General features: G+C 29.5%; 1 non-coding gene across 1 annotated transcript; it reads right to left on the reverse strand.

Moving 5' to 3' along the window:
* Positions 1–10,573: 10,573 nt before the first annotated feature.
* LOC113555338 lies at positions 10,574–10,692 on the reverse strand. Its single transcript, XR_003405362.1, has one exon. It is a non-coding gene; the product is annotated as a 5S ribosomal RNA (ribosomal RNA).
* Positions 10,693–11,324: the final 632 nt, after the last annotated feature.

Raw genomic sequence — 11,324 nt, forward strand, 5'->3', positions numbered from 1 at the left:
AAATAATAAACATATATATATAATATTAAATAGTATAGGTACTTCCGGTATTTATAAGTTTTAATTAACGTATTTTTTATAATAAAATAACATGATTTAGAAAAATTAAGTTTTGTTTCTTTAAATATGATAAGTACTTATAGGAAAATATTTTATTATAAATTAGACCAAATTTGTAACGTATATATTACTAAAAATCAAAATATATTACGTACATTTACAGAAAATACAGCCTAAATAATTTTAAACAATTAACAAGTATGTTTTTTCTTTTATAAATATGTAGGTTTTAAATTATTAAAATCACAAATCAAACAATAATAATAACGAAACAGATTTTTAGAAAGCATATAATTATTAAGCTTATATAGTGAAACATGTAGTATAAACAAAATAAAAATGTTTAATTCTAACTTGTGAAGGCTGGGGACATATACATAATTATTATTACACTAAACCTGGTGGCTTGGTATATATTATATATACTTATATATATAATCAACTATAAATGTGATTTTTGAATGTATATATATATTAAGTTATTATTGTCACACTTTAAAAAAATTATATTAGCGAGTGATTAAATGAAAAAGTGTAATAAATGGATTTTATTATATTATTCTATGGATAATAGGTATAGAAATGACCCTATTATTACTGTTAATAGACCAAGTCTTTAGTTTAAAATGATTAAAATTGTTTTTTTTTTCCATAAAAAACAAATGATTTATTATTATTTGTATAATAACAATACCGGTAAGCGATAACGGATAACACATAAAGATCAGAAAAAAGAGGCTATACAGTATATTATTTTTTCCAACAGTTGTATTCTTACGAGAATAAAAAACAAACAAAACCAACGGCAAACTCTTCACCGCCAATAATAACGAAAGCGTTTATATTTTTCTAATATTGTACCGACTTGTGCAGCTATACAGTGTTGTGGGTAAATTTATTGCATATTTATATTATAATATATCATACATATTACACACATTACACACACGTCATGATGTACACGGGCACACTATAATGTATCTATACGTGTAACAAGTGCTGTCGATGTGTGTCTGTATCGAAATCACATTTCCCCGTCTATATATATTGTAATATTTTGTATAATATATGGTAATAATTTTCGTGTTTCCACACGCAGACATGACAAGTATCATTTGTGTGCCGCGTTCTAACTCCGTTTGATTTATTATAAATCCGCGGCGAACCGTGCAACTCGAGCGCATCTATTGTCACGATCCGTACCGCATATATACGTCTGTTGTGTTGAACAACATAATGAGTGAAAATACGGCGGAAAAAAAGTGAGCAATAGCAGTAAATAAATAATAAAAAATAAAATTTATATCGAAAGAAAATATATTATCCTATGGTTTGTATACATATATTATAGGTGGGTACATATATTATTATAAAATATAAAATATTCGAGGATGGGACAACATTTTTTTTTACACTTCCTGTAGGGTCCGCCGCTCGTCACACAAAAACGAATTTGAAGTCATATACGATTAAATCGCCTCACATTCACTCAGTCGTTTAGCCGACGCGTCCGGTCGTTAAAGTCTTCTCGGCGCGGAAAACTATGACGCGCCTCTGTTGACAAACATATATTATAATATAATTTATAATGGGTAGTCGTATTCTTATTATTATTATTCCATATATTCGCATGCACATTATACTTTAGGCAACTTTTACGTTTCTCTAACATCATAACATACATAAAAAATAAACTAACGTCATAAATGATAATGGAATAACACTTTTAGATTTAAATAATTTTGGAGATTAATCAACACCCTTTTGGTCTTATATTTACTTATTATAGTAATAGTTAAAATAACGTGATTATTCATTTGTACATTTTACTATTTGTTTATATTTAAAATTATGCTTGGTGCTGTTAAATTAAAGTCATCTTGGTAATAAAATCTACAAATTAAGGTAGTTGTTATAATATTATAGATTGATACACATTTTATACTAACACATAAGAGTTTCAAAATAACATTTTATTGTTTCTTAATTTACGTTTAATCATATAATTATGACAATTCATAACATTTGTCAAGCGATATACATTCACGAATTCATCATGTCTCTCAAATAAATGTTATCAACCAACTATTAACTAGACATTTTATTTTTAACTCCCGTGGTTTTGTAGATTTAACTCCGACATTTCTATGCGTGTATGTATCTAAATAATATATGTAAGACTATATCCCAGGTAGTATCCGTTAAAAACTCTGTTTTTAACAAACATTCTTTTGGAAAAAATATTTTCTATAGCACTAGAGGGTTTTGAAGTTATTATAATATATGACATTTACCTTATTTTTGTTTTCATGACTTAAAAATTTAAGACGATAAATTTAAATAAACTTAAGTTATGGTGTAACTAATTAAAAATTAAGTACTATTCATTTCCATCAATGTGGTGTATATAATATAGTTAATTATAAATCCTTATACTGGTACATTTTAAACGATTCGCTGGCAGTAAAATTATAATAGATTTATTGTATATAAGTCGTCATTTTAAAATTATATATTTATATATATGATATAATTCTTTTACGATTTCAAATAGATGATAATAATAATACTTAATTTTTTCAACAACCAATATATTTAACTATTTCTATTATAATATTTTGTGCATTTAACATTATACTAAAATTCTCACTAATTATTTTAAGTTTTTAAATGTTAAGATAACTTATTCTAAATTATAAGTTTTGATTATTTTGTTTAAAAAATGAATGTTTTAATATCATAAATTGAGATGAATTCAAATATGTTTTAATTTAAATAATTTCAGAGAACAGTGATTTGACAATAAAAAAAACTTAATTAAAATAACATATTTTCTTTATACAGACATAATACAATTTACAGTTAAATCTTCCATAACGGACACCTCCATATAGGGAACATTTTTTTTAGGAAAAAACTAAAATCTTAACGTTCTTCTGGGGACAACATTTTTGGAACCAAAAAATTCCAGTATTTAGAAGTTTCACTGTTTTATTTAGTACAATATATTATACAATAACGTTTAGTTTAATAATGTGCATACATTTATAGTAAAAAATATATAAATACATAGGTACTTTAATTAAAACACTAATATTACATAGAATACTATAATATAATATATTATATACTATTTAGAGATTTAAACAACAATGATTATATGTCTACCATTGTAATATAATACAGTTTATATATCTATATATATTATGAATCGAAAGTTTTATTTATCTATGGAAATGTTTCTATTCTCAAATGCATTTTCACTAATACAGAACACTTAATTGTTGTTTCAATTGTGAGATTTCAAAAAGTTTATTAACTCTCTCTGGGCATGAAAACCATACTATATATTTAACAGTTTTACCCTTCTAAAAAAACGCAAATTTCTATAATGCACAATCATAATATGAATATATTTTATGTTTATAAGCAAGATAACAAACGAAAAATCGCTTTAGTTGAGTTTAATGTATATACTTACATACGAGTGATCTCATCATAGAATCCGTCGTTAGACATAATAATATGTAGATGTTGTATGGAATATTATATATTATATATATATTTGTATATTTATTAATACAAATTAATAGACGTTTGGATTTTTAAACTTGGAAATTAATGAACCTATTATTAGCGCCAAATGTTGCTCACATGTTCCATGAGACTCGAGAAATATTTTATAGCTTCGTTCGTTCAACTCATTTATAGATTCTTTTAAGGTGGCTCATACAGGAATTTCATTTTGGCTCACGAAAATCGAATATTTTGTTGTTTGTCTATACTACATAGGATAGTAGCTAATGGTTATAAAATAAAAGAAAATTTTCTATAATCTATATACTTATACATAAGTGAATATGTGTTTGTACTTTTGTAGCTTGTATATACTGCAGGACCGATTTTTACGAAAGTTTCAGAGATTGTTTATAGATTTCAGCAAAGGTTAGAGAGCAATTCAAATCAAGTTTAAAATTATACTAAATAGATATTGCATCCAATTCGCCACTAGCGAATGCGTGTATCTTGATCAGATTAGTCCATTTAACGAGGTATACCGACGCCGATTTGCCTGCGAATTGAACTACACTAAAATAACTAAGACACTGTATCTAAGTTTACATCTGGCACTGTCGTATTTTATACTTGTTCATTTTCTGCCGAGCGAAGTCAGATAATAGCTATAGTATTTATATAATTAAAAATACATGGATATATTATCATATATTTATAAATTTGTATACACAAATCGTTAATACTATATACTTTGCTATTACCAAATGAGTTAACTAGGTTAGAAATGTGGGTTAGAATTATACCAGGTAGTTGATTTGCGGATAATACGAGTATATGCACATTAAAAAATAGTTTTAGTTGCAAACTTACAACCCTTTGGAAACGTCAAATTGAAATCAAACCGTTTTCTCCGTATAACAATTATTGAACAATAGTAAACCGATTCTATTCGTAGCGTAGTGGTATAAGTTTAAGAAATCACGTCTAATGTGGACTGGACACTAGAGTAGTTATGCAGCTAAATTATAACTATATAGTACCAATAATGTACTAGTATATATCTATACATATAAATTTGGCTCCAAGCGTATCCGAGTCCACCGACGCGATCTTCGTTTTCGACACGATCAAATATTAATGGAACCGTCCTGCACGAGACAAGGACATGATGTATAATGTGTTTGTATATTATACCGGTAACGAAACGGTCACGAACGCTAAAAATCGACAAATAATAGTAAATTCGCGTTAGAAATTGGAGGACACAATAGACAGCGGCGTCGGCCAAGAATAAGACTGTAAGAATTTGTTTTCGGTTATAGGTATACGTTTAATAATAATAATAATAATAATAATAATTTACTCGAGGAGTTCATAATAAAAGTATACGTGTTCCGCAGTTCCGCTTAATAGAAATCTTCCCGGAGAGTGAACAAGCGTGTTTGTTATAGAATTAGGTACCTGGGTACCCTATACACAGGCGCATGTGCTTGAATGTGATGTTATTATATTCACACACGTACAGATTAACGTTGCGAATTCGGTTGCGGTGTGTATGCCGTATACCTATTATCATACAGTTGCGAGTATACTATTTTAATATATATATGGTCTTGAGTATAGGTAAGATATATAATGTGCGCATATGTAATATGAACCTCCCAATCGCGAATCGGCGCGAAATTTTCGCACTGCATATTCTGCGTACATAATATGTTATTGTATTAGCAACATGCGAAATATTATTATATTCGCCCATCTGCTCTACATATCCTAAGCGTATAACATTATTTTAGCTATATTATATAGCTGCTGCGGGTACTCGGGATTTCCAAGGTGGTCATTACTTTCCTCCGCGTATTGTTCTCGGTCATATACGACATCCGTTTCCGGTCAACCGAGCTTATCTGTACGCAAAATCTACGATCATTTATACATGTATATTTTGTTTTGCGCGAATCCGCGATATTCGCAATTAGCCGTTCTTTCAGTTCTTTATGTGTTCTATTTTACATTCTGCATGCGCGAAATCACATATTATTTGATCAGCTATATGCGAGTCCATTAGATCCCATTGTTTGATGTTGCAAAATTGTTCTACACCTCCTCTTTGATTACAAGATTGTATTTTCAAATTTCGTGCCTAACCATTTTATAGATAACAATAAATGTTGATCAAATCAGTGCATTTGGAACAACTTTGCTACATTTAAATATTATACTGGTTAATTGAACGGTGTACCTATAGATATTATATTTATCTTAACAAGGTAGTGAAAATGTTTTTGATAGCACTATTTTTAAAAATATCACCGTTCGAGACAAATCAGAAACTAATTAATAATCTAAGTCGATTTATTTCTATAGTCTTGCCTTTTACTGTGTGTGCAAGTCAAACAATTAGAGTAATTATTTATTTTCATCATTCAGTATTGTATTTAAACTTTTAAAATTATTACGTTATTTGGGATACGTGCCTATAGATATGAGTATAAGATTAATTTGTTTGTACTTAAGTTATAATAATAATACGAATAATATACTAATGCTAAATACGATATTATAATAACATTGTCAAAAATAATTAAAAACTGCTTACTATATTAACTGCTTACTGCTTACTACTTGATGACTATATATCACCAATATGGTACTCAAAGCCCCAAAAACAATATTGATGTATTTTTGACATAAAAATCGTCTTATAAAAAATAAACGAGCTTCACAGTTTTTTAAGTTTTTAGATGTATCTATTATTTATTTTTATTTTGTATACATGTAATTACTTACTGGGCCCCTCTAAAAGCACTCGTATGGCGACTCAGGTGTTCTAAATCAAATTATATTAAAATAACACTTCTATTTGATAGATTCGTGATTAGAATTAAATTAAATTATATTGATTACAAATTAATACATACGTATTCTAACTATAATGTTATTTATTCGTCAGGAGAATCTATAAACTATTGCGAAATGCTTGTTTTGAACAGATTGATTGTGAGGATCTATATGTTTAAATAACAATATTATATAAATGTATACATTATAATTTATAATATATATTTTGAGTAATTATAGTACCTATCTAAATAGGAAGTCTGTTTGTCGTTGTTTAAACCGTTTTGATTTTAAATCAACATTACAAACATATAATGCGTGATATTTGTTTTTAAAAACACTCTATAGGTATAATGTATGGTCAAAATACAAAAATAATATACAAGTGGATTTTACAAGACGAAATTAAGAATACGATGATTCAAAATTAATTATTATTCTATCTACGGGATGTGAGGGTATAACACGCACTACAGATCATTAAAAACGATAAAATAATACTATATTAGTAGTTAAAAACAAAAATAACATACCTGGTGACGTAGAAAGCAGTTTTGATTCGCAGTGTCGAGAGTTTCGAGCAGTAAAAACAGTATTATAAGCGCGTCCTGCGCAAAGTATCCAAATTATTATATATTTTACAATAATTAACAGAATACATCAGTCGTATGTCCAAACACAGTGATAGTTGTCGATCACTGTTCGGCACTGGCGAGTTTTTACACATGCGCCGAACTATATATTATATACTCGTGACACTTGCGGTCACTGATCGGTGAAACACACACACGCAGAACTTTGAAAAGCACAAGAGTCGTTCGTTCGGACTGTTATGAATATTATATGTTTATAATATGTAGCCACACGGCACTCGACCACGCGGCTCAAACCGACGTCTTAACACCGTCGGTATTATTATGATATTGTCGAAACGAATCGATCGAACAGAGATGTGGTCGCGTCGATTGACGGGCGCAACAGCGGTGGCGGTGATATGCGCGTACGTATATTACACGCGCATAAGACGAGGAGAAAATGCGTCGCGAAACGATAGAATAAATATAATAACAATAATTATAAAAGACAGAATGCAACAGAATTTAAAAAAAACCAACACGAGTCGTGTTTGCGATGTGTTAAGTCGAATAATAATGGAACGCGACGATCGACACATCGGACACGATTCCGACAACAGTGCATGCGCCGCGCGCCACCACCACGAGAATGGGTACCACCGCCTCCGTCGCGGCCGCCCGTACATATAGATACCCCTCTCACCGAGATAACGCGCCGTAACACTGTGCATCGACATCACAAAGATTCTTTTTTTCTCCTCTTTTAATTCGAACCGAAGACGTCTATTAAAATATCGAACATTGCACGACGATAAGGTATTATACATCTATTGTCAGTATATATAAATATGTATTATATAAAGGTATAATATAATAATATAGTCATCGACGCACTCCTATTCACCGACCACGAAATGCGATGATAAATAAATACGATAGCATATGCAAACGTATTACTAGTGTAATGGACACGCACGATGACGAACGATGGCGGAAGATGCGAAAATTAAAATCTCTCCTCGTCTTCTTATCTTAATATAAATACGGCGATTATATCCCGCGCCCAACAATCATGTCCTATATATAACAACTTGCAAACCCGGACCAGGTACGTTGCGAGTCATGTGCATCTGAGCCAAACGAGCTTAATTAATAATATCCAATAAAAATAACGTTAATATAATATATCAAGATACCTACTTGTGTGACAAACTGTGATGGTGTTTCAATATAGAGACTAGAATTTTATCAAGTTTGGGAGACGAGCGAGAATATAAATTCAAAAAAAAAACATCACTCATAATTTTTACTAAACGTAACAGTAATAAATTATTAGGTAAACACTAATTCTTTTTTATTATTATTAAATCAATCATTGACGTCGTTTCAACTTACAACAATCAACCTTATCATATTCATCAATTTACATAATTATTTTAAATAAATATATTTATAAGATAGATGAAATCCTAATAAATATCTTTTGACATTTTGAAAACTCTCGATTACATTTAAAATCAACTTCTACCATACCATCAGATTCTTGTATAATATATTATATTAAACAATAACTATATTTTCGTTTTTATTTTCGTTTGGTTATAGGTATTACTAACTAATATTAATAATATAACGACGACGATTAAAACCTAAAACTGTAGTTTGGTAATCCGCCATTACGCAAAAATAAAATAGATGTTTGCGCGTGTTTGACTTCAACTTGCGTATATTACAAACGCGAAACGGTCAGCTTGCAAATGACTTTTGGCCAAGTGACCGATCAACGACGATGTCGACAGTATTGCGAACTACGGTCCTTCAATAATCGGCCATTTTACGTGCCGTATGTTTTCGAAGGCAATGCACAACTTTTTATTTTGCTCGCAGGCAGAACTAACAAGTTCTTATACCTTTGCCCCGAGTCTTATTGAACAGTGTCTACGAGTCGTGTGCGCAGAGATTGTTGACGCTGCGTCGTTTTATATACGTATATATATATATATATATATCATACACATCGATGCTATTATGTATCGCGTGCACGATAACGACGACATGCAGTGGCCGCAGCATAACACGAACGTTTAAGAGAATATTATACTATGCGCACTTCGCGGATATAATAATATAACATGCGCGTACGTATTTTCGAGGGGGGGGGGGCGCTGAGAACCATCGGGGTAAAAAACGAAACGCCTTCTGCACAGACACTTCCATGCTCTGCATTATTTAAATAATTCTATTTTCCAGAGGCATACGCGATGACTGCAGCGCCTCAGGGGTTTTCATATGAAGGTAAATAATAGTCAATATAGTGTGTGTGTGCGTGTGTATAGTGCTATTCTTCACAGATTTCCGGACGTACGCCGATGCCGTATTATTATTTATTGCGTGCCATATGAGTATATACACTATACGCGTATGTTATTATATATGCATATGAGTAAACGTTATATACCAAAGCAGTATAAAGATTTACGATACGGTACGATAATAATAATAATAATAATAAGCGTGCGTTTAGAGAAAACGTTGGTATTCGATTAAAATCGCATCGAGAAAAAATCAAAATCAATATAAATGTATATTATACATATGTATACAAACCAATATAATAATATGTGTAATAACATGTTTCATATAGCTTGTATCATTGTAACGTAAAATTGAATCTGCGTTGATAAATATTATTATACACACACATATAATAGGTACGCATAACGTATAATATGTATAAGTACACAATATATTTCACTATTTCAGACTACAGTGTCTTATATGATCTGTATATATATATAAATATATATATATATATATATAGGTCCACCGTCTACACCGATGTACACAATAATAGAAAACAGACATCAGCATACCGATATTGGTAGGTAGGTACATTAGTTTTTTAAATTTAAAATCGACGAATGATTATGATTTGAAAAGTAATAATAAAATTGAATTAAAAGACACAATATATTATATGTAACATAACAAATTATTATAGAGAACATTCAGTTACAATATACTTTAATATAAACTATGCAAAGTCGAAGAAAATCTGAAAATGTACCTATAATTATACAATACTATAGTTGCATGTATTTCCAATCGAAAAATTACGTATTTTCACTCAGTTCTATACTTCTATGTAGATAGGTGTACATTGTAAACACTGTAAATTGTATAATTATTAATATGTTTGTATGTTATATCCATTTCATGAAGTATAACCGAGTCCAGCAACTGTTTTGGATCCATAAATATCCATATTGTATATCTTATATATGTGTACATAAAATTCAACTAGCGCTAAATAAATTATTAAATAATTCACTATATTATAGATTCTTCTTAAATTTACAGCGAATATTAACGGTATATTATTATATTGGGATATTCATGAGAGAGTATTATAATATAAGTATGATAATATTGGTATAGGTACCTATGAATAGTATGAATACATACAATATTTATAAGTTTATAACAATATAAAATAAAAACAATTACTTATGTTAAAGAGATAAAAATTTCATATCATATAAATATAAATATTGTTATTATTTTTTTAACCAACAAAAAAATGCCAACGGCACGTAGTGTTCCCAAGCGGTCACCCATCCAAGTACTAACTACGCCCGACGTTGCTTAACTTCAGTGATCGGACGAGAACTGGTGTATTCAACGTGGTATGGTCGTTGGCGGAGATCACGTGGGATTTTTTAATAATTCAACAGTTTTTTTTTCAATTATATGTATGACTCGATAAAGAGCTAAAAATTGCTGTCATTAAAACTAAATTCTACTGAACCGATAATTAGATTCTATTCACTTCCATTGTTCCATTTTTATCAAAGGAATATTGACTTGGAATTATAATCCTAGACAAAGGGGTGGCAAATTAATTGAACACAACACGTGCCGAAAATCGGCATTTTTTTTGATGGTACAATGAAAAAAATTATATATATATATTTATAATTAATATTGTACTAAAATGTTAAATTTTTTGTTTTTTTAGACAATACTCAAGTGAGTAGTCATTTATTAGTTCAATTTTGATTTAACACGTTATTATACTGAATACTTGAAGTAATACTGAAGTCTTAAGTACGTACAGCTGTACTTTATTATACTTAAGTATAACAAATAATAACACAAAACTGTCACTTTTTAAAAATATAATAGCAGTAGTAATATTATAATAATAAGAAATAATATAGGTACCTACTTATTTTTATATAGTATCTATTGCGCTATTGTAGTATCTACATGTTACAGTAAGTCAGTAACATTAAAATGTTTGATAAAAGAATATAATAATTAAAATTAAAC

Source organism: Rhopalosiphum maidis, chromosome 2, assembly GCF_003676215.2.
Source record: "Rhopalosiphum maidis isolate BTI-1 chromosome 2, ASM367621v3, whole genome shotgun sequence".
NCBI classification, from domain to species: domain Eukaryota; kingdom Metazoa; phylum Arthropoda; class Insecta; order Hemiptera; family Aphididae; genus Rhopalosiphum; species Rhopalosiphum maidis.